The sequence below is a fragment of the Protopterus annectens genome, chromosome 10.part0 (assembly GCF_019279795.1).
Source record: "Protopterus annectens isolate FY-2018-M chromosome 10.part0, PAN1.0, whole genome shotgun sequence".
NCBI lineage: Eukaryota > Metazoa > Chordata > Ceratodontiformes > Protopteridae > Protopterus > Protopterus annectens.
In genome coordinates, this window is record NC_056744.1 from 652,158,783 (window position 1) to 652,185,101 (window position 26,319).

The 26,319-nt window shown below is 38.5% G+C and overlaps 1 protein-coding gene across 1 annotated transcript in view; it reads left to right on the forward strand.

Annotated features, from left to right (window-relative positions):
* The first annotated feature begins 271 nt into the window (after positions 1-271).
* TMEM61 (transmembrane protein 61) overlaps positions 272-26,319 on the forward strand; it is a 194,665-nt gene continuing 168,617 nt past the window's right edge. Inside the window, exon 1 of the mRNA XM_044085502.1 lies at positions 272-470. The gene's annotated coding sequence lies outside the window, so the exon portion shown is untranslated. The remainder of the gene's footprint in view (positions 471-26,319) is intronic.

Consider the following 26,319-nt stretch of genomic DNA (forward strand, 5'->3'; position numbering starts at 1 on the left):
AATCCTCACATTACTAAGATATCTGTTAAAAAACATGCTTCTGCCACATTTGGTTTATGACAGCTACAATAAAGTCATCTAGCTTGGTCGTTTCTTTGCCACTTTTTAATAATTATCTGGAGTTTGTAAGTTCCTTGGCAGCATTATTCATGAAACAGAAAGATGCAGTACTCAGATTACAGCTAAAAAAGGAAAGCTCTGCCTTCACAACGCCTTTGCCTTTGGGAAAATATATTAGGCTGTACAGAGGCAGTATGCTAACAGTTGCTGTATAAACAGAGAAGGGGGTAGGCTATGCTATGTTTAGAGGAAGTTGGGTCTATTCTGCACTATCTATGTATGCAAAGTTCAACACAATACTGGAGCAGTCGGTGCACTCCTTGGGCACTCAGGCATTTCAGTAATTTTAGTTACATTTCCTGCAAGAATTAAAGTAAATGAACAGTACAGCCCACCATGTGAACTGGGAGGTAAGTACTGGTCTATTCTTTAACCGTGGAAAGCGAAATCTTATATATAACGTTATATGCCATTAAGTGCATGCTGTTATGCTGGAGACCTTGCAAATAATCTTAAGGCTGAAGTCAGAGTATGTAAACAACGTGATAAAATGTACTATGGAATTTTACATTCAGGAGAGATCACCAGAGCCAAATTAGCAAACATGTTGTTTTAACTGTACTCTTTGAGTTTCTAGGAGCTAGAAAAATTAGGCACTGAAAAGCTCATTAAACTGCTTTAACTACTTTGAAGAGCTAGTGCTAACAAACAGGTCTGCGAAACCTTTTTTACAACGTTGTGCATACATGTTTTATATGAGAGAGCTGATGGGAACACAGAGAAGACTAATTCCATCCATTTCCTTGAGAATGCTGTCTGCAGCTGCAGTCTTCTATTAAACCAGATTTTCCTCTAAACTTTGCACAAAGAAAACTTTTTTTTCTGATGGGGGCTAGTAATAAGAAATGTGGAATACATTTATTAATTATTTTACTGGCCAAAACAGCAGTCATTTTTTCATTCAGCAAGTATTTCCTCAGTTTATATTGGTGAAAAGGGAAGTAGATTATGAAAGTAACCCAAAACATTTCCAGCACACGTGCCAAGTGGTAGACCCACTCCAGAAAACAATTAAGCTGGAAATTCTCCAAAATAGTTTATTATTATTTAAAAAACAAACACTATTTTGATATTTAGGAGAAATGACATTTACACACAGTTTTTCTTGAGATATGAAGTCAGCCTAGTACAGTTGCTAGTATATATATTCTTAGGCCTGCCAGCTAAGGGTTTTAGAGTGTTCTAGATTTGAATTCATACTAAGAATACTTGTACTGTATTTACTTTACTGGCTGAATGTGGTACTGCTTTGCTATGTGCTTTGTGGAATAGACCACATTAATTCCTTTTCACCCCTTGTTGGTAAAGTTCTGTTATATGCCTAGGTAAAAATAACAAACCCAATGCATTTTCTTAAGAGAAGAAAGAATCATCCTAATGTTATAGACAAAAAAACTGCTATACTCCTTGTATTTGTTATGTTTTTGCAGTTAAATATATCCTGCCAGCTTGGTTAGATATTTATATTTACTTTATTTTCCATTGCTGAGGGGTGTCAAGACCTTTTTAATATAATGTACACATAAAGTTGTACATGATGCAAATGTTTTGTCTTTATTAGTTTTCTGTATTTCCCAATATTTTAATTACTTAAATGCCTGCTAGAAAATGGCAACTTTTCCCTTTTAGTCACCTTTCAGCCCACTGACATTGTTTTACTAAGCTCACAGCCACTGACAAAAACATAGTTGTATCCACAATAGTAAACTGCAAGACTCTTTGACTTTAGCTCAGTGTCAGTTAACAAGATATTGTGGTAATGAATGCTACTAAGTTCCTCTCTCATACAAGTGACCTGTTTAAAGAATTCAAGAAACTATGCACAAAACCATGATTACATTAACCCTGGGCCTGTTTCAGTGAAGCACCAAGCTGCATGTTCAAACCTGTTGTCAGAAGTCCTGAAAGTTGCCATTTCAACTGCCCCCAACAGGCATTGTGGTTCATATTCTGTAAGGGGGCATGATATCCCTAAAATACCATCATTTGGGTCCTAAACCAAAGTTCCAAGTGGTGTTTCACTATACTTGCTGAAAATATCTCACTGTAGTTTGTGGGGATATAATAATATTCCAAAACAAAATAATTAAAATCGCAAAGCCTGTCCCTTCTGTGCATATTCACGCTTAGGCAGAGCATATTTTACCAAACAATGATGCTGCAAAATAAATGTTACTTTGACAGGCTTCAGGAGCATAGCCTTTCACAGAATGGCAACAAAATTTCCAAGTGTAATGAAAATCATGTTTTGAAAAATAATGTCAAATAAATTGCTATACAACCTTTACCCTAACAAAGCTGTTAAACATTCATACTGAATTTAAAGAGTTAAATTATTTCTTAGTATAAATACACTATTTAGTTTCACTTTTTATCAGTGTTACAGGGCATTTACCAGTTAGATGAATACCTAAATGTTGACTCATATTCAGCTAAATCTGCATTAATGATGATCATTTATCTAAAAAAGAGAAGTACTCAACTATGGAGGCAGTGCTGTAGTATTCAGCTTTCTAAGTTTTTACTAGTATTTTTTATATGGTTTTTTTTTTTTTCAAATCAGGTATATGAGATGTTTCCAGAGCTTGTTTCAAGAGTGTTAAAACTTTTTTTGCCATATTACAATATGCAGTTTGCAGCACAGCATAAACTGTACAACTTAAGCATGCACCTCTTATATTGAGTACAATATTGGAGTTCAGAAAAAGAGTAGAGTTTAAATGTAACGGTTAACAATACAGCTAAACTGAATGATGAATCATTTAAGTATTCATTTGTAATATCCAGCTTAATTCAAAAATGTGATGAACTTCCAGAAAACTCAAATGGGTATTTGTATGAATTGCAACATTCACAGTTATTCATTGAGGTCTGAGATGCACCCTAAGACATGAAGGTAGAATGTGAAAAGTTTACTCGATTCTTGTAAAGAAGTGAGAGAATAACTGGTGTACTATCAAGATGAATGTTTACTGTAACGTTTAATAGTAAATGAGAATGTAGAAACATCATATGGGCCCTTGAGATGCTTTTATCATACCAATACAATGGCTAAAAAGACATAGCTGGATGGAGCCTAGACTGAGTTTGTTGAAGGAGGTATAAACTCCATACATGGACAAGAGCATGCATCTGTGCTGGTTCCTCATAAACAAATTGCAGAACCTAAAATATATGTCCTACGTGAACCACCTTAAAGCATTGTCACTGTATTCAGTATCCTATAAGCTGCTGAAAGTGGACCTGTATCTGGCTTACAGGGCAGTCTCTGATCCAATACTGATGGATCTATTGCACATATGCAAGCCAAATGGTATCATAAATACTCCTTCCAGGGATCTAAACCTCTTCCACAACTTAAACAGAGCGGTTTGGAGAGGCAGGTGCATCTCTCAGAGGTTACAACTACTTTAGAACAGACTCTCCATCCGCATAAAGCAAAATGCATCCCTGTCTCTATTCAAGTCTAACCTGGATCTATGGATGAGAATCATGAAATTCATCCCAGTACTACCCCCTTGTACTACGTTTGGACAGAGACAGCATCGCAATGCTCTTTTCTATAACATGGCCCCTATAAATACTCATTGGTGTGACACAGAAGTAATCACTTTCTCACACAGAACTAATTACTATCCAATTTGTTGTGTCTTTTGGCTTTTCCCGGTTAGGGGTCACCGCAGCGGAACTCCGGTCCGCTAATGATTGGCAGTAGATTTTTACATGCCGAGTTGCCAGCCCTGACGCACAACCTTCAATGAAGGCACGCCCATTCATGCATGTCTCCACACAGAAGACGCTCTAGCTGAGAATCGAACAGGACAACGTCTTACTGTGAGGCGACAATGCTACCGCAGCGCCACCACCGTAGTAGAGAACTAATTATTATCCTATGGGTAGTATATAAATATAGATCTTAGAACTGGGTAAGGGTAACTTGAACATATCACCAACCAAAAAAGAAGTGAGAAAAAGTGCCTCAGGAATACCTTCACCAATAAGTAACAAGCACTTGGAGCCTCCAGTACTACGAACTACGACTTTATTAAACAGAAACAACAGCAATAAATGCTTAACTTGTTCACTGCGTTTTTCATCAACCATGTAACTTCTTCAGCAAAAAATACAGCATACCACACTCCCCCTTTTTAATACAGATTGTTACCCAAGTGATTGGATCCCTAATTACATCACTGAAAAAGGTCTGTGCAATACACCATTGCCTAATGCTATTGTTTCCTTAATTTTAAATTGTGAAAAGATTACTCAAGAAATCTCCAGCTAATGACCCATTGTTCTTATTAAGATTTTAATAATTTGATAATAATCCTAGCTAATAGGCTAGGGAAAGTAGAGCCATGAGTAAGATTAGATTAATAAGTAGGCTTTAGGATAAGGCAGCAATCCCTGGATCAGCTTTTTGTGATGCATTATCTCTGAATGTGAATGAACTACATTATCCCTGAAGCAAGCTATGTGTGTCAGTTGTAATTACAGAATAAAGACCGTGTCTGTGCTCTGCTAGAGTGCTTGCAGAATCAAAGCAAACTATGGCAAATTAACTGAAACTGGTGCAGAGGGGAATGGCTACAAATCAATATTTAATGAGCTTACATGCAGAAGTGAAACTTACTGTCAGTCCACTACTGGTTCCCAAACCTACACCACCCTTAAAAAAGCTGTCCAAGAAAGATGTTATAGAGTCATATTTGGTTACTTTTGAAAACTAAGCTATCCAAGAGAACCAGAACAGAAATAAAAGGGCAAAATAATTTCTTCACAATTAATCAGAGAAGTGTTAAAATATTCATGGAATGGACAGGAAAGATTACTTGGACTGCAAAAGAAAGAACTTTTTTCTAGAGCAAGAGTTACTGCTGGGATGCAAGCTATTAAATTTCTCAGTTGGACTTTGACATGAAGAACTCAGGTGTATTGCTAATTGTGAAGCCTGGTATTAACAGTAAAGCATAAATAATAAAACTGATTACTGCTAATAGATTTAAAAGAGCACTCCAGAGGAACTGGGTATATCAATGTGATCCCTAAAGTTCAGGTAAACTCATTTTTACAGTTGAACATGTTCTAGCAAATACTTTGTTGCAAACTGAAATAATAGAAACTTAACCTAAACCAGCAGCTAAAAAATTCAGCACTGCCTTTGGAAGGCAATGTGTCTTTTACTGGCCTAACTTGTGACAAGTATGGAAGGAAAGACCATGTATCTAAAATTTGTATGACGAAAGGGAACAGTGTTACTGCTGGGAATGTGCAAATGCCTGAAATCCAGGCTGAGAAAGAAATGCCCATGAAATGTAATAAGATAGATGCAAAACCAACAGGATTTGCATTCTGTAACTATGCAATGGCTAAATTACTGAAATACGTGACATTTTTCAAAGGCAAGTAACTGCAAGATTTATTGAGTCGAGCAAGATGGCAGTTTTAAGTTCCTATGTGCACAACTATAATCTTAATAACAAGCATTATCTGGAAGTAGTTTGTGTTCACAAAAACAAAAAAAGCCACCATCTCATTTTACTTCTGTAGATTTTCAGACCATCTTAGGAAAAGTAATACACTCTGTAGTAGTTGTATCTGACCTAACCCTTTAATCAGTGAAGCTGTGGGAAGAAGGGAAATATTTAAATGATTTGCATCAGAAATATAACCTTAAAAGAGATTAAACCAAACAGTCAAATGTAGTAATACCTAAAAATGACAACAGTATGTGTGTGGGGGTGGGGGGGGGGTGGCTAGACTGACCTATGCTTCTGACATGGACTTAGAAAGACAAGACCAGAACAAAGAAAATTAAGTGAGCCTAAAAGATGCTACGGAAACAGCCACATGCTTTTTTTTTAAAAATAAAAATTACCCTGTGAACTATAAAAACAATGAAATAAGAACATATCAGGATGCTCCAAGTTTTCATACAGTCAAATGTGTTAGTACTGAAGACAGCACAGTGGAAGATACTCTGCAAAGTACAAAGCAGACACCAGCATAAAGGGGAGCCACTCATTTAGTTAGAAAGAACATGGTTGATTTTAACTTTGTTCTGCATTACATCAAACTTATTTGGGCAATGTATGTAGAATAAAGTAAAAATGGATCATCTGCACGTGTCATTGAATGAGTAGTTATGTAGGTGTGAATATGTGCATGTGTGGGAGTCTGTGCCTGTGGGTAAATCTATGTATGTGAGCAAATGCAGGTGTTATTGTGTGTGGGATCTGGGTATGGGCTGAGTTGCTGTTAGTGTGAGATCTTGAAAGGTGGGGTAAGGAGTTCTTCCTCATTACCCCTTATTATGAGATCTTAGAGTCAGTATATATGACTGGGTGTGTGTGGAGGGTGCAGGAGGGTCTTTCACCCCTGAAAAAATACTGTTTTCTTTATTTATTTAATGTATGTTGATGTTTTGATGTTTTAGATTAACTGTTTTGATAAAATGAAATGTCAAATTAGTGGATTTTGATGTTTCAATACAGACCCTTTTAAAATGTAAGAACAATGCAAGTTTAGACATGAAAGAAGAAAATTGCTTAATGAAATTTCAGATAATGCAGCAGATATAGGTACTGAAGCAGAACTGCATGAACCAGAGGCAGATTTATGTCCTATGGCAGAGCAGCCTGCAGGAAAATAACCAGTAAAAGAAAAGGAATTACAAATAAAGCATTACAGCCTGAAAGCAGTGAACAGAGCTAACTATTGGAAATGAAGAGAAGTAGTCTCTTAATAAAGGGGTACAGTCCAAAGAAAGGATGTTCGGTGGTTTGAAAAATGCAGAGCCTGTGCAGAATTGCACACATTCTATCAAACTGATTTAGAGATCTCTGAATGTAGAGAATTCTAAGCATCAGGTATGTATTAAAACAGGAATCTTAACAATAAGAAATAACTTACAAGTGTAGTAAAAGAGGAAGAAACTCAGTCTGGTCACAGACCTAGACCCACTTCTGTCAGTATAAGCAGAAAACTCATGTAATGGGGGAGTGGGACTCTATGCAACATTTACGTGGGAGTGAAGGAGAAAAAAATAAAGAAATGTTTTTGTTAAGAACTAATATTTGCAGAGGAAGACAAATATAGCAATGTTTGAGTGATGTAGAAGTTTAATCTTCAAATTGAAACAAGAAGGTGAAGAAATTGATCCAAATTTAGTAGTCTTAGAGGTGGGCCATATTAATTATAAAAATACTCAATAGATAACATGGTGAGAGTAAGGGATACCACAGAACTGATAGTGGGACATGATAAAGAACAAGTCGATCCACCTTCTTAGCCTTACATGAACAAAACAATAATCTCTAATACATGGCGGGTAAGAATAAAGATGAAGAAAAGAAGAAAATATATACCAGTTAATAGGGCCAAAGCATTTCAGGATTTTAAATGTGAAACTTGCACAGTCATGTACTCCATTGCCTATTTTAAGCATTGCTGTGGACATTTCTGGTCTATGGGTAAAATGTAGCAAAAGGTACCAAAATATTTTGGTCATTGCCAGGGAATAGGTGCCTTTATCTTCTAGAGGGAGTATTTCTAAAAATCTATTTACTGTCCAATGTATACCCTTAATGCTCATGGTTGCAGCAATTATGCTAGTGTTTTCAGGTTATGAACATAAAAATCATTTTACCTTCCACAGACTGGTGGTTTAGTAGTGAGATTAAAAAATTGAAATCCATGCAAAGAAAAGTAATCAAAGTAAATTATAAGAACTGAGATCAGTCATTAACTTATATGTTCACAATAAGAAAGCATCCATCAGCATCATTGTGGATAACAGCTTATATGTTCACAATAAGAGAGCATCCACCAGCATCATTGTGGATAACACCTTATATGCCCACAATAAGAGAGCATCCACCAGCATCATTGTGGATAACAGCTTATATGTTCACAATAAGAGACCATCCACTAGCATAATTGTGGATAACACCTTATATGTTCACAATAAGAGACCATCCACCAGCATCATTGTGGATAACACCTTATATGTTCACAGTAAGAGAGCATCCACCAGCACCATCATGATTTATTTATTTATTTAATATTTGTTTACCGGGAAAATCCGACATGGAAAGAAGCCAATTTTCAGTGGAGGCCTGGAGAGAAATGCTCCACACGTATGTCTTCGTAAAGTTGAAGGAGGAGTGTCTTAAACTAAGAAACCAAGAGTAAATGCTGAAAATAAAATAGAAATGCAAAATGATAAAATTCTATTAATGAAAGAGAAAACACTGGAAGTAACATAAATGCAATGCAGTAGGGTGTAAAGATTCTAACAGCAAAGTTAGTGTTACAATTGAAATTAATAGTGAAGAGTTATTACCTGAGCAGGTTAACTAATTACATTACCTGGACTCTCAGCAGTAGAAAATAATCTCATAAAAGAAACTCAGAAACCACTAAAATGTTTGGTTCTAAATACATTATAGTTGAAAGAAGTGAGCATGACGGTGCTATAAGATATTATAAAAACAAGGCATTGTTAATTCAAAACAGTATTAAGATCAGGCAAACTAGGTGTAGAGTTTCAGAAGGAAATGCATACTGTTTCTATTGCTCCCATAACATCTATCCAAACTGTTAATGCCTTTCATTAACAAAAAGAGGCTCCATTGCCAGAATCTGTTATGGCAAATGTAGTGTTCATCTGTAAAATAGTAAAACAGGAATCTCTGATTAGTTTTCAGAACATAGTGACACTGTACTATATTGTCATTGAATGGGTTACTTATGGCCTTATTAATGATGTTTGTGGCCTCTTGTCCTCCATTCAACCCTAACATTTTCCTGCCTGTTAAGCTGTCAGTAACATAGATCCAAACTTCATCCTGTAGTTGGATGTATTGTCAAAGAGCTCCTCCATTTAAGTTCAAAATCCAGGGTTTTGAACTGTGATATTTTAAGTATTTTGTCTTCAAAGTATTGCCAAAGCCATTGCGTGATATGAATAATATGTGCATAATACTATTCCTTTAAGCAGTCAGGTAATGCTGTCCATGAGATAGAGGAGACATTATTGCATATTGGGTTAATTGATCATTATGACAACAATTATGTAATTTGCTTTTATATAAAATGAGGGCGGTTCTAAGCCATGGCAGATTTGTTAGAGACATTTTGTATGTCAATTGTCCTTGAATGGTGATTCACAGTGCCAGACTAGAGTCAAGCTCAAAAGGGTCTTCTTTCCCTACTGACTCTGCCAAGCCCGTTCCCTTAGCTGTGGTTTTGCTAGATAATAGATAGAGACAGTAGTATCTCATTCATCCATTCATGTGCATTACTAATTAAATGATGAGGCATTTGGCTACCTTAAGAGAGTCATAGTTCCTCCGGCCATTTACCCAAGCTTCATTGAATTTTTTCACTTTGACATTCAGAGCACTGGGCAGAAATCACATAACATCAATACCCATCTCGGGCCTTCGGAATGCTTTGTTTTAATTAAACTGTCAGATTCCCCCGGTCCGCACCAGTTCTATGTCAGCTGCTAGCTGCTGGATGATGTGGGATGCTGGTCGGGACCGGCACCTGCCACAGCCCGGGTGATCCACAGGAAGGGCCTGGCGCACATCCAGAGTCACCACTGCTGTCCCCCTGGGCCCCCAGGAGGGGGAGCACAGTGAGGAGGCGATGCCTTGTCCAGCCGCGGCATGCGCCCAGCCCCACTTCATGTCCAATCCAACCAACCGAGCCCTTAGAGCCAATCCTTATCCCAAAGTTATGGATCTGACTTGCCAGCTTCCCATACCTACATTGTTCTAACATGCCAGAAGCTGTTCACCTTGGAGACCTGCTTCTGATATGGGTACGACCAGTGCAAGACTTACACCCCCTCCCCCGGATTTTCAAGGGCCAGCAAGAGTAAACCTAACACCAGTGGAACCGTGATGCTTTCCAGGGCAGGGAAGCATAGGTTCATAGGCACTTACTAGGCCATTGATCTGAGAAAAGAGTATCCTTACATTCCCATGGTAGTTTCTAGCCTGCATATTTTGCATAAGAATAACCTAGAGATTTACCAAACAAGGATATGTTGGGACATTTACATGTTTCCTACCCGATCCATGATGAGCAGGGGTGAAAAACAAGGGTGAACTTACAGTTACTCATCCAGTAAGAGAAGTATTTATTATATATTTTTGGAATTATACTTTTATTGATCCAATATACAGTGTATCTAAAAATAATACATATTTTTGTAAAATTAAATTACATCACACACATGCACACTTACATACACACACACACGCACACACACACACACACACACAGTCTCTAACCTAAACATAAATGTAGTGTTATATAAAATACTAACATTATTACCGCTAAAACCCCTTCATCTTTTAGAATCGTATATATAACATATGATTACATAAAGAGGATTGTCACAATAGTGATTTGTGTGTCATAGCTGTCAGCTTATTAGCTATCAAATTATATGTACAAGCAAACAGAAGCTAGAGTACGATTTTATTTATATTGTCTACTTTTACTCAAAAGGCAGTTTGAAGAAAGAAAAAAAAAGTTCTGTGAAAAAGATATTCATCAGTAAACAGAATGGAATGAAGGATGTGTTCAGTCATTACATTTCAAAACAAAGAAAATCATCATGTTCCTATTCTGTAAAACTGCAAACAGTAACACAGAAAAAGCAGCAGCTTAAGTGGTAACAGTTAGACGCCACAGTCTTATAAGTTATAAAAGTGATAAGCATTTAAAAGAAAATCATACACAGAAAAGTAAATGGTACATAAGCTGTGCAACAGAGTTCCATCAAGATGTTCAGTTGCTTCATTCAATATTTTGTGTGTGTGTGTGTGTGTGTGTATCATATATAAATGTGCAAGTGTGTGCACTTTTTTACACAATGACTTGTAATCTGACCTGCTGATTCAATGGGTGGGGAATTTTACATCTAGCAGTCTGAATGGTACATTTTGCTATTACAATATTGAGTATTATTAATGTTTCTTTTGTAATGCATGAAGTCAATTTACAATATTATGTTTGTTAAATATGTTTACTAAATGAAGTGTATTAAATGACTAAGACAAATGGTTATATCTTGATATTTTTATTAATTAGGGAAGTGTTGGTCATGTGAACAGAAGCACTGCATTTGAAATGCATTGATAAAGTTGGAAAGGTGAAACTATGGTCTGCAGAGATGTGAACTTTTTCCCCTCAATAAAAGCAGTATAGCATTATTTTGAGTGTTGTTATATATGTGTTTGTGAAGATACATATATATATATATATATATATATATATATATATATATATATATATATATATATATATACATATAAATATATATAGATCTGTATAGATATATATATATATATATATATATATATATATATATATATATATATATATACATGTACACACACACACACACACACACACACACACACACACCATAAACAGATGCACAATGCACAAATACACACACAAGCATGCAAGCGCACACACACGCACACACACACACACACACACACACACACACACACACACACACACACACACACACACACACCACTACCTTCCATACCAGAATCTTGCACATTGTCACAAACAGCATTTTCTCAGTCAAACATTAGTTTTCCTGCACACTCCTATATATCTACACTATATAAAGCATGAATCCAAACAAATGTGATTCACTCAACTGCATAGTCAACCATTTGTGCTGTCAGTTTCTGTCAGTCATTTGTGTGTCACTCATTTGTATTTTTCTGTCTAGGGGAATGTCACTGCTTTGAGTAGTGATCTCTCAAATTTTTAGATGTTTTAGCCTTGAATAATTGTATATCAATTAAATGAGATATGAGAGGTGTGACCATAAGCTCTAGGTGAGGGCCACTGTTGATGTGACACCCCAACTCCATGTACACAAACGGAAAAAGGGGGTTGATGCCAGTACTGATGCCAATTATTTTCAAGTAAACCTGGTGCAGAGTCCCTTGGGTGATGTCCACTTCTGTTTATCCTACCTTAAAAACCAACCAGAAATTATTTTTCAAGTACAGAATAAATAATGTATTCCTTTTTTTACTGTTTTAAAAGTCTGCAAAATCAGATAAGCTCAGAATAGTACATTTTCCTCCATGAATTAGTGTGAGTTTTCATCACTGGCATATTAATACATCCATAAGCTATTACTGGCTTTCACAAGTGCGGAGGCTGTCAGCTGCAAACTGCATGATTCTATAAAAAAAGTGATCTATCCATGTGAAGAAAAGGTACACACACACACACACACACACATATATATATATATATATATATATATATATATATATATATATATATATATATATATAGGTTCACCCATTTTAAATGAATTTTGCTATGCCATTTTTCGAGGTTAGTATACCGTGCATCTGTCTAACAGTGACAAAGAAGTGATACCCGGGGTAAACCTACGATCTCCCATCCACTCATCAAGATTCCTCTTGAAGAGAGTCAATGAGGGATTCTGCCTAACCTGGACTGGGATTTTATTCCAGAGTGAAGGGAGCCTCTGGGTTATGAATCTGTCCCTCCAGCATGTCCTATTTATTTCAGTGCTGAGGTTCTAGTCTCTCGAGAGCGTAGCTCGATGGGATTTGGATTTTCTGAGGTGCAGCATGTCCATTAATTTCGGGTGGGACATGGCTTTATACGTCAGGCACAGATCGCCTCTGAGCAGGCGGTATGCCACTGAGTAGACCTGGAGTTTCTTTAACTGGGCATATGGCATCTGTTTGAGCCCTTTGATCCTCTTGGTGAGGTACTTCTGGGATCTTTCCAGTTGCTGCAGGTGTCTGGTAAGGTACATCCCAAAAGGGGCATTGTACTCAATTATGGGCCTGATGAGGGATGAGTAAAGAGGCATGATGACCTCCCCTGATCTAGATGTGAATCCCTTCATGATTAGGTGGGCTATATAATATGTTTTTCTAACCACTTTGGCCACATGGTTTTCAAATGAGAGATTGCTATCAACTTGGGTCCCCAGGTCCCTAATTACTTCTTCCATACTTAATGGATTACCACCTATGTAGTAATCTGTGGGCACTTTGTTTTTGCCAAAGGGGATGACTATACACTTTTTGGCATTTAGCTTGAGGCCATGGCTCTGGCACCAGTTGTCTGTTTCTATGAGGCCCTTTTGTAGGATGCTTGTGTCGGCTGGAGAGTCGATTATGGTGCCTAGTTTGCAGTCATCTGCGAACTTGGTCACCCACAGTCCTTCCGTGTTGGCCTGTACCTCCAAGAAATATATATGGAACAAGAGAGGTCCCAGGATTGAGCCTTGTGGGATGCCACTTGTAACTGGTTTGGAGTCTGACATGGCTCCAGCAATTCTAACCATGTGGGTTCTGTCCTTGAGCCAGTTTTTAACCCATCTAGTGACATAGGGGTTTATATTTAAGCTGGTGACCTTATCTATAATGCCCGAGTGGGGTATTGTATCGAAGGCTTTTGCGAGGTCCAGGTAGGCTGTGTGGACCACCTTCCCCTCATCAATGGCCTTGGTGACTGTTTCAAAGAAATCAACCAGGTTTAAGAGGCAGGATCTGCCCTTAACAAAGCCGAACTGGGTAGGATCCAGTGTCTGTAGGTCCCCAATATCTTTATTTATGAGGTCCATGATGATCCTTTCCATAGCTTTGCAGACCAAGCCAGTCAGGCTTATGGGGCGATAGTTTCCAGTATCCATTGAGACACCACCATTGTGGAGAAGGACCACTGTTGCTGTACGCCACTCTTTGGGTACATATCCTGTAGTAAGGCTGAGACTGAACAGTAGTTTTATGTTTGGGTTTAGCTCTTCTTGGAGTTCATGTAGGACGCAGCCCGGGACACCGTCTGGTCCCATTGATGCTGTGTTTTTTGCTTTGGAGAGGGCGGCTCTTACCTGAACATCTGAGATGTCAGGGGGCAGCACTCTGCTGGGATAGATATTTGCCCTTTTGGTGGGGAGGGGGGGGAGAAGTTTGTGCTGAACCTGTCAGCTAGGATGTTGGCAATGTCTGTGGGTTCGGTGTATTTTTTGACATTTTGGACTAATTCTGAGCATATCTGGGAATTCCCACCCAGGTTCCTAACATAACTAAAGAAAGCCTTGTGATTATCCTTAGTGTCCTGTGCAATTTTTCTCTCGAAGCTGGCATTAGACGATTTTATGAGTGCCCGTAGTTTTTTGCTAATACTGATCAGAGATGCCTTCCCTTTTTGGGATTTTGCTCTATCATGTAGTAGCTTCCTCCTTCTATTGTATAGTTTGTTTATGGCTGGGGTCCACCAGACAGGACGCCTGCCTTTGGAGGATTGGGTCTTGGTTTTATTTGGGATTGCATGATCCATGGATTCCTGAAGGTGTTCATAGAATGCGTTTATAAAGGATTCTGCGGTCTGGGCCATATTTTCCACAGGCCCGGGGGCTTTGAAGGATTCCACCTCGGTTTTGAGGAGTGTGAAATTTGCTTTAGAGAAGTTTTTCACTGTGGTTTTCTGGGCAGGGGGTGGGGTCGGAATGTGAATTTCCAGTGAGATTAGTTTATGGTCTGATCTTACCAGTGAGGGATACAATTCTGGTCTGGAGCATAGAGCCCCCATGTTGGTGATGATCAGGTCCAGTATATTTTCCCCTCTTGTGGGAGTGGTAACAAGTTGTTCCATAGCATCTGAGTTTATAAATTCTAGGAACCTTTGGGCTAGGGTGTTGGAGCTAGAGTAATGCTCCCAGTCTATGTTTGGGTAGTTGAAGTCGCCCAATATAATGGTGTTTGGAGAGACCTTCATATTTTCCAGTGTTCTCAGGAAGGCCGAGTGGGGTTCCTGGGTTTGGGAGGGTGGTCTGTAGCAGGCTATAAACTGGAAGGCAGTTTTACCCACAGTTAGTTGCACATGGATAGTCTCTGATGCTTCGTGCTGTGCAACCAACCTGGAGGTGTGGGTATATTTGACGAATATTGATACTCCACCTCCTTTTGTGGTTCGGTCCAGGTTTTGGGGCCAAAAAGCATGGTATGAGGTATAACCTGGTAGTGCTGGGGTGCTCTCGGGAGCCTTGAACCAGGTTTCTGTTACTGCACAGATATCAATGTTCTCCATGCTTAAGGAGAGTTTTGAGTGCGTGCATCTTGAGGTTTATACTTCTGGCATTGAGTAGCATTACTCTTAGTTTCTTATCCCTTGTGATACCTATGGAGGTGGGTTTGTCTTTTGAGCCTTGCCTAAAAAAGGCACTATGTGGGTGGCAAGAGCCTTTGCCAATATCCAAAAGCCCAGCGGTGACAGGTGCAAGCCATCCCTAGTGAAGCATCGTGGCTTGTCGAGCATGTCATCCCAGGCTGACAGGCATTGGATCCCTTTGAATGACACCAATACTTAAGCCAATTGTTGAAATTGATCATCTTGTCTTCATATTGTGGCATCATTCTTGGTGAGGGTAAGATGCTACTCAAGGTCAGGGTCATACCGGCCTGGGCTACATGCTCAGAGAGCTCCTCTATGTCTCTTTTCATGTAGTCCAGGGAGGTACGTCTCAGGTCATTCACACCAGCATGGACAATGACTGAGTCATATTTATACTTGCTTTGGAGTGACCTCAGTGCTTGTGTTATGTGGCGGATCCTAGCACCCGACAGGCAGCTCACCGTGACCTTCTCCTTGTTCAGCCTGGTGAGTGGGACGTCAGTGTGCCTGATGATAGAGTCACCTATTACAAGTGTATCAGGTGTGTTGTTTAGCCTTAAGGGCTGTGACTGTTCGGCACACTGGCTTTGTGAGCTATGTGTTGCACGTGTTTTGTTTTGGGGTAGCGGTTGCTTGGGTGTCTGCTTTGGAGGTCTCTGCTGCTTAAGCAGATTTTTATTTAGAGCCTCCGAGTATGTTTTTGTGTTTTATGTGTTTGGTTTGCTGTAGTGGTAGGTCTATGTGAGACTGGAATTGTAGTGAGTGTGGTTTCCTTCTCCTCCTGACTGGTTACGCCAGTACTGAGTTGAGAGAGCTTAGCCTCCAGTTTGGCTATATGGTTGCATCTCTCACATGTGTTGGAATTTGTTGGGAGGAGGACAGGGTTGTCTGTGTACATGAGGCAGTTGTAACATTGCCTCAAGATTCCCAGATTCACCAGCTGGACCGGAGAGGAGATTGACAACTGACCTTTGGACATACTAGAATAGTATTGGGAATTCCTTTATAATTGAAAATAAGGGCCAATGGGGAACAAGGTACTCAAGGGGTGTTTGTGAGGGTGTAGTGCTTTTAATTTTTTAGTGCTGACTTATATAATTGCTTTAGTGAGCAAGTGCCAGGCTTTAGAGTAGGAATAGGGTTTTTATTATGAGAACTAGATCAGTTCTAAGGGAAAAAAGTAAAGAGCAGACTTTGTGGAGCCGAGAATGGTTTAAACCCAATTAAGCAGAGCTGCCCGATGCTGCACTATGCGCAAAATTGCGTAAAGCCGCGCCAAAGTGGGTTTTATACAGGAAGACTTGAAAGAGCTAGAAATTGGCCCAAAACAGCCAATAGACTACCAGATTCTTGAGCTGGGAACACTCCTCCAGGGATAGATAGGCTGTTCTAAGCTCCCCACTGCCACTGGTGAACAAAGAAGCCTCCCTTTATCCAAGAAAGGAAATGGGCAACACAGGAACTTTCCAAAAGTCCAGAATACAGCAAAGCCTGTATTTGGACTACTCTAGGTCAGGAAAGACGGGAAACAAGGATAATTTTTTTTTTCTTTTTTGCAACAAACAGCAGGAAAATGCAATAAATATGTAACACAGGCTAACGCACTTGAGTGTGTAGCCTCAACAGGTAAATGCAACAAACAGGACAAACTTTAAAAGTGCAGGTGCAAAAACAACTTTAAACAGTTTAAAACAGTTCAAGAAGCAGAAATTCTTGCAGTTTAGCTAGATCGGACAGTCGCCCAGGTAGTAGCAGGAAAAAAAAACACTTTTATCAGGTTAGCAGTCGCTCTTTTAGCCTATCTGCTGCTAGCACCACTCTGCAGGACCACGAGGAGCTTGGCTGAGTAGTAACAAGTGCAAAAACCGCGTCAAAGCGGGTTTTATACAGGGAGACTTGAAAGAGCTTGAAATTGGCCCAAAATGGCCAATAGACTATCAGATTCTTGTGCTGGGAACACTCCTCCAGGGATAGATAGGCTGCTCTAAGCTCCCCACTGCCACTGGTGAACAAAGAAGCCTCCCTTTATCCAAGAAAGGAAATGGGCAACACAGGAACTTTCCAAAAGTCCAGAATACAGCAAAGCCTGTATTTGGACTACTCTAGGTCAGGAAAGATGGGAAACAAGGATACTTTTTTTGTTTTTTTTCTTTTTTTGCAACAAACAGCAGGAAAATGCAATAACTATGTAACGTATATGGTAAAACAAGTCAAGATGCAGCCAAGTTGTAACTTTTTTTTTACTGCCTAATATGATACAGAGAATCATAGAATGTGATGACAGATATAGAAGGACCATTTTGTTAACGCTTGGAAAGATTGCACATCTTTCTTAATATATGCATAAATTCTCTGCTGTTAGTCAATCCACTACCTTTTCAGAAAGGCTGTTTCAATCAAACACTACTCTTTATGTGAAAAAATATTCCCCATATCTCTTCTGATATACTCTCCTAGTATTTTCTTATGTAGTAATGTTAAACTCATTGATTCTCCCTTACCAAGGGGCATTTAGTTTATTGAAAGTAGTTTACTAATTCAAAGTAAATAGAACAGAAAGTATGTTTTCTGGCCACATTTTAGGATGGAAGCCGGTTTACAGGAAAATATGATCTTTATGAGTTGAAAACTGGTGGCAACAGTTCACCTTACAGTGATTTCTGCCCTTTCAGTGCATACTTGTTACATCATTTAAACAAGGAATTAGATTTGCTAAAATAAAACTTTGGTGTCTGCTGGGCATACTTTATTATAGCAGATTTATGACATCCTCAGAAGATTTCAGTAAGGAGCTGATGTCATACTATCAAACAGAAATGGACTTCTGAAAACTGGTAAACCTGAAGTAAGGCACAGGAGCTCAGCAAAACGGACAACTGCTTTAATGAAAAAGCACAAAAACAATCCACAGCAGTGCTGTTGCTTGTGCTTTGCAATTTCATTTGGTCTGCTGTGCTGCTGTGATTTAGCTTGCTGTGGATTGTTTTTGTGCTTGTTCATTAAAGCAGTTGTCCATTTTGTTGAGCTCCGTGTGTGCCTTACTTCAGGTTTACCAGTTTTTATCTTGGGCACTCAGACCACTGGTTTGGTTTATTACTTCTGAAAACTGAGCAGACATACCCAATAATGATTTAAACATGGAAACACACTGCCTGATTTCTGTAAACTGCAAAATGTTACTCTTATCATTTACAGACAGTGTGTAGGCTCCGTAAACATTTCTGCTCTTCATAACCGTTACGTGCCAAATGATGAACAGAAGGGTTAAAGGACAGAATGTAAAAGTTTGAGGCATAGCATCTTAAATTCAGATCCATACACTGTAACATAGTCATTGTATATCTTTAAACGTCCCTGCATTCTTACTTTTAGCATTCACTCTTATTTTGACAATTCATTTTGCAACTTGCCTCATTACAACAGAACTCAACAAGATACAGCTCTTAAAAATAAGCACATAAAATAATTTCTGCACATACATGAGCACAATAAATACAAAAAATGTGAGCAGTCATACATAGTCTTATACTTCATAATTGAGTGATATTGCACAGGTTATACTTATTATACAACATGAAGGTGAATTATTTAATAGTAACAAACACAAACTAATATAATACTAAAACTACTGTTATACTTTAGATGACGTACGATATGCATAATTAGAGGAAATTTACTGACTTGATTGGACAAAGAAGTATTTTCTTCCAGCTGGGAGTAAATGTTCTTATAACTCCCAAAGGGAATGCTTATTCTCTGTTTACATAATGAAGAGCCATAACTGCAGTCCTTGGAACTGTGAGAATTTAAATGTGATTATGGGAAAATATGTATTTTCTCTTGGAATATTCCCTCTTCTCCAAGCAGTCTCGGAGTTGGTATATTTAAGAACAAGGGGTATGGGGTGCAGCTCCCCACAGGATGCTGAGAGGGCTTGTCACCTGCAAAAAAATTGTTTAAATGCATAACGGCAATTTTCAAACTTTTGCTATTTCTTAGTTTAAATCACATTTAAAGTTTCATAGTTTCAGGGCTTTCATTATCAAGTTTCATGGGTTCATAGGTAAGTACTATGTTAGCTGCCCTTATGGACCTTTTTAAGCCTAGCCATTTTCTCTTTTTGTGCTTGGAATAACCTTTCCTATTTGGTTATAGATTGGCCTTAGCCATCCCATGGTCAATAATTATATATTAACCCTAATGAGAATAACTGGGATCCTACCTTAGATAATATGAGGGGATAAAGCTGCATCTGTCTATTAGTACTATAAGAGGCAGTCTTGGGATAAATTTTCTGTTTCCCATTCATAGATCTAATTTGCACTTGATAATGAACAGGCATGAACTTTCTTTTATGTGGATGGGGAGTCTGTTCCATAGTAATAGTATCTTCTGAAAAATATATCTGTTCCTCCAAACCGTTCTGTTGATGTTGCAGAAGAGGTTTAGAGCCTTAGACTGAGTATTTCTGATGCCATTTGACTTGCTGATGTGCAGTAAATACATCAGTAATGGATCAGAGGATACCTTGTATGCCAGACACAGGTCACCACTTAGCCGTCTTTAGGATACCGAGTATAGCAACAGGGCTTTGAGTCAGTCCACATAGGACATGTTGTTTAGGCCTTGTATCCTTTTAGTAAGGTATCTCTGTGGGCATTCCAGTTGTTGCACGTGTCTGGACAGATGCATGCCAAAAGGGGTATTATATTCCATGACTGGGCTAATGAGGGCTGAGTAAAGGTGGGCAATGACATCCCTAGATCAAGACACAATCTCTTTGTTTATAAGTTGTGCAATACAGAAGAACCTTCTTACAGCAATAGACACATGTTGGTCCAGTGTTAAGTCACTGGCCACATAAGTTCCTAAATCCCAAACAACTGGGTCAGTTCTTAGGGGTGTATTGTCAATGTGATAGTTTGCTGAGTTAGATGAATTCCCAAAGGATACAATAAGGCATTTTTTGGCATTTAATTTCACACCATGATTTTGACACCAGTTATCTATTTGAGATAAACCTTCTTGCAGGATGGCTAAGTCAGTGGGGATTCAATGACTGCTCCTAGCTTGCAGTCATTTGCAAGCGTAGTCAGCCAGAGATGTCTGGTATTGGATTTTACTTCAGAAAAGTAGATGCCAGGTAGAAGAGCTCCCACCCAGAACCCTGGGGGACTCCACTGATGACTGGTCTCTTTGTGGAGGCAACTACCCTTATTTTGATTATCTGCATCCTGTGAGCCAGTTAGCAATCCAGTGGGTGACATAAGGGTTTATTCCAGTTTATTTAACTTTACTACTATGCCTGAGTGGAGAATTGTGTCAAAAGCTTTGGCCAGGTCAAGGTATATGGTGTGTACCATTTTGTCTTCATCCATTACTTTGGTGACCTTTTCAAAAATTCCACCAGGATGAATAAGAATGACCTGCCCTTGATGAATCCAAACTGAGACTGGTCTAGTGTTTGGAAATTTTCTGTCTTGATTTGATTAATTCCATGTTAAGTGTTTCCATGGCTTTCCATATGAGGCTAGTCAGACTTATAGGTCTGTAATTGTCAGTGTCTGTGGAAGGTCTTCCCTTATCCATGTGAATGATTGTAGCTGTTCTCCATTCACTTGGTACAAAACTTGTATGGAGGCTGAAACTGAACAGTATTGTTAGGAGTGTAGCTAAATCATGCTTCATGCTATTTAAGATGCATCCAAGGATATTGTCAGGACCCCCATCAATGCAGTATTTTTAGCTTTTGGTGGCACTCTTAGGACTTGGTCTTGTGTGATAGCTGGAGCTGAGACAGTTTTAGGTATACCTTGAGGGACAGATGAGAGGGAGAGAGGGGTAAAGTTAGAGCTAAATTTATTGGCCAGTAAGTAAGCTATATCTTCAGCCTCAGTGTAGGTAACATCATTCACAATCAGCGCAACGCATTGCTGCATTGTGCTTTTGTGATTATGAACATAACTAAAAATGCCTTGTGATTGTCTTTGGTGTGCATAGCTATTTTAGCCTCAAACTTTGCTTTAGTGGATTTTATTAATCTCCTGGGTTGTTTGTTTACTTCATAGACAAAGGCTCTGGCATTCTGGGAATTACTCTTTTTTTCTTTTGGTCAAAATTATTTTCCTGTTATTATAAAGCTAGCTGATTATTATGATTCCATCATGTGTGTTTGTTTCCGGGGTTTGTCCTGCACTTGTTCCTATGGTGTACAGCTGCATCTGTGCAGCTACTTACATGCTGGTATAGTATGCTGGTGTACATTTCTGTATATTCAGTGGAGTTAACTGGGTTTGGTGGGGATTTAAAGCTTGCCAATGTATCACTTGGAGTATATAATTTGTCTTAAAGAAATTTGTAAAGGTACCTTGGGTGGAAAGAATCTCTGGTTTCAGTTTAATTTTGAAAGACACTGCTTTATGTTTAGACCTAACAAGTGATAAAGACATGCAAGGGATGGTGCAAGATGCTCCCATTTTAGTGAGGACAAAATCCAAGATTTTTTTCCTCCTAGTGGGTACTCTGAATAATTGTTCCAGGGTATTTATATTGACAAAGTCCAAAAACTTTGTTCTTGTGGACTATTGGTGGTGTAGGTTTCTCAGTCTATAGTTGGATAGTTTAGGTCACCAAGGAAAATAGTACTGGATATAATACTGAATGATTTTAGTTCCTGTACATAGGTATTGTGTTTTTTGTGATAGAGGGAGTTCTATAGCTAGCTAATATATGGCATGGGACCTTTCTGATGATTACTGGGACATGAACCAACTCTAGTGCATCATATTACTTTACCAGCCTTGATGTGAGTCTCTACTGAATGTAGACTGATACAGCTCCACCTTTTTCCACTCCTGCACAGTAGCTGGTCTAAACATGTGGAAGGCATTATAGCCCTGCACAGCTCTCTGCTGTTTTAAACTATGTCTCATTCTCTACACAGACATCAATGTCTTCTGGGGTGAGAAGGGTTTGTAAGGAGGAGAGTTTCTCGTTTAGGCTCCTAGCATTGATCAGTAACACTTTCATATTTTCCTTTGCTTGTTTTGTTATGCTGGTAGGTTTATCAGTTTGGCATTGCCTAAAAAAAGACACTATGGCGTGGACAATGTTTTTGCCAATAACTGAAACCAAAGATGGGACAGATGCAGGCCATCCCTGGTGAAACAGCTTGGTCTGTCAGTCATATCCTTTCAGGCTGACAAATACTGGACCCACTTTGAATGACACCAGAAACTAAGCCAATTATTGAAGTCAGGTATCTTTTGCTCATACCACTACATCATCCTTGGAGAAGGTATAACGCTGCTCAATGTTAGCCTCATATCTGCCTTGGACACACAGTCTGAGAGCTTCATCATGTCTCTGTTCATGTAATCCAGGTAGGTACACCTCAAGTCATTAACTCTGACTTGAACTATGATAGAGTCATGCTGGTATTTGTTATTCAAGGACTTGAGTGTATGTGTGATCTGACGGATCCTGGCACCAGACAACCAACTAACTCTTACACTTTCCTTGCTCATCCTGGTAAGAGCCACATCTGTATGTCTTACACTGGCGTCACCTATAGCGAGAATGCTTGATTGTGTCAATGCCTGCCTTAGAGGCTCAGCATCTGTGACTTTGGGACTCCTTGTGTTATGTGTAGAAGTAGGTTTAATATGCTGCATGTGCTTTGTGCCTGTGTTGTGTTTTGTTAAGTCTCTGAGGTTTAGGCAAGTTAGTCTTTAGAACCTCTGCATATGATGGATTATGTGTATTGTGATGGCCTTGGAGAGGTTTGATGTCTAGTGTACTGCTGACAATGTTATTGTTTTAGTTTACTGTGTATGATATTTTTGCCTCCAGGGATATTATATATGTACATTTCTCACACATTAAGTTTCTTTTTGAGCAATAGATGATTTTCAGACAGCATGAGACAATTCTTACACTGTCTCAAGATACCCATCTCAATCAGAGAAGTTTTGAGGAAGTGCTGGTCCACGATTCCGACAGGAATGACGCTGGGGCCAGGGGTAACTATAACTGCTTGAAGTTCATTGTTAGAATAATGTTTGGGTGGACTTGCTACAAAGTATTTAAATTTCAGTACAAAACAACTAGGCTGGAAATCTTCATCTGGCACCAGCAAGACAGCAGAAACTAAACGCCTCGCAGGTACAGTATGCTCGGCCAAACCATTACATCATAAAACTCCAGAGGCCAGCATAAACAGCATATAGACACTTAAATAATAGGTAGATATTTATTAAAGCATGAGATGCAACAAAAGTGCACAAAAATCTAATCAAAATGGTTTCGGCTACCCAGCCTTCATCAGTAAAAAAACATTTGTCATGCACAAAATTTCATGAATATTTATACAACCCACCAACCAATGGAAGCATGGTATAGTCCAATCCAATTATAAATTTTACAATAGTATTCAAATACATGTATCATCATAGTCAAATAGAGGCCTTCCAAGACAATACTACAGCATAACATTATTTTTAAACCATTACAGATTTTTGCCATAATTACAACATAAGACCCCAATATACCTGACTTTGAAAGTTCTATCAATTGTATCCCGATGCAATGACATATACTGAGAACAGAAAACAAAGTCCCTAATAACATATGAATATATACTAATGTCAAATACATTGTTCAGATAATATAAAATAATAATAGTATTACCTGTAAAGTTTCAACTACAATGTATAATATATTAGTGAAACACTTGATATTAGATGCTATGTTATACAATATTAAATATAGACAGTCCTAACACGGTCAGCTAATATAACATCATAATGTTGTGTAAATAGTAATATACCAGATATATTGGTAATGTTGTCATATGTATGCAATAGAAGTGACACTAAAAGCAGAATCTAAACAGAACTTCATCAAATGACAGCAGATTGGAATGTAAAACTGGTGGCACATGGAATAAACCTGAGTGCAAACAAGACACTTATTCTGACAGCAAATGGGGGAAATAAAAAGAAAATGAAAACTGATATAGAAGGGGAAATAGTAAAACAGGTTAACAGCTTCAAGCATCAGGGAGGAGAAGATTAGAAGTAGGGGAGTCTAAATGAGGAGGTCAAAGCTATTAGCAGTTGTGCTGCAGCCAGCTGACACAGTGTCAGGGGTAGTGTGTGACAAAAGAATGCCAAAGAAGCTGAAGAGTAAGGACTACAAAACAGTGGTGTGACCACTACTTCTGTAGGTTACACCGACCTGGGCAGTGAAGGAAGAATAGTTGTGGAAGCTTGAGGTGATGGAAATGACGTGCCTGAGATGAGTGGTAGTATGCACATTGTGAGACAGACACAGAAATAATGACATCAGAGCAGAAACCAAAGTAGACCCAGATTACAGTGGTTCAATCATATGCCCAGGAAAGTAAAAGATGGTTTGGTGAGGAAGCAAAGAGTAGATATGATGTGCAGCCAAGCGGTGGATATGAAAGAAGAATTTCAACAGTCAGGTATGACTGTCGAAGAAGGTAGGAGAGTGGACATCTATATTAGATGATCGGACTTTTTAAAGTTCGAACGTCATATGGTTGACACCATATGATCGGCCTTTTAAAAGTTTGAAAATCTAATAAAAGCCCCCCTGCATGCCCCATACCCCCCTGCTCTTCAGATATACCAACTCCGAGATCGGACTGCAGTGCAGGAAAGGGAAATCTTCCCATTCTGCAATGTACGGAGATATCCATTGAAATGTTTGAACTTTTAAAAGTTCAATCATATGGTGTCGACCATATGACGTTTGAACTTTTAAAAGTTCGATCACTTAATATAGACCCAGAGAGTGGGACTGAATCAAGATAGATGGTGACAGTTAATGCAACACCCCGACCCCATGTAAAAAAATGTGAAAACGTGGTTGAGGATGATGTCATCTTTTACTATTGATTTGGAATCAGACATCCATATTGAGTAACTATAATCCTTCTGCATTTAACTAACATCACATAAAAACTCTAGCAACTAATTAATGTTTTAACTACACAGTATTTTCACACTTGCCTAGGCTTCCAATGAAAGAGGCTGAGGCCTCACTGTAAGGCTGACTTCGTCATTTGAGAAATATTAATTTACACAAATTACTTAGACTATCAGACAACATTATTATTTTGCCCATTTCAGCTTCAGTGGTTAAAACACAAGGAATTCATATAATCAACACAAAAATTAGAAGTCGTGATGGGATTACAGTTTGTGACTTGCTATTTCATGTGCTCTTTATATGTTGGACTTTTGCATGTGTGTAATATTACCATAATTTCACATTTTAATTTTTATGGCATGTGAAATGAGGAAGCTAAGCATTTCTTTACAAAAGTATGAAGAATAAACATTTTTTTTAGTAATGAGATACAGTGTGTTCTATTAAGAGTAGGTTATAGCCTAAGCAAAGATGCTAAGGATAATAAATGTTCAAAGCCATATCGTCCTGCTGCTGAAAATAGGCATGTTTATAAAAAATAAATAAATATGAAACGGTGACTAAACTTGGACTAGTCGAGTAACTATCAAATCGCATGGCTGAGAAGGCCAGGAGTTAAAATAAGTTAAAGTAACATCACTGCATTTTATTTTAAAAAGATTACTTGCATTGAGCTGTAGGGCTAGGCATTTTAGACAACCAAGTAGATTTATTCAGAGATCTTTAGCAACATTCGTAATGCAAGCTTCGGCCAAAGGCAAGCCACAGTGGAACACATCTTTTTCTAATTAGGTTGTACCACAAGTATATTTTAATTGCTTTTCCTTGGTTAGAACCACATGTCTAAATCTATGTTTATTTGTTCTTGTTTCTATGTGTTACAAGAAAAAAGCAGAAAGGAAGAAATTCCTGCATCTATGACGGTTACTCAAGTAACCCTGGAACTTCCACAAACATAATATTCTCTTTTCATGTCTGTGATATCCTGAAAATATGTTGGCTACATATTCCTTGTAGAGAGAAATTTAT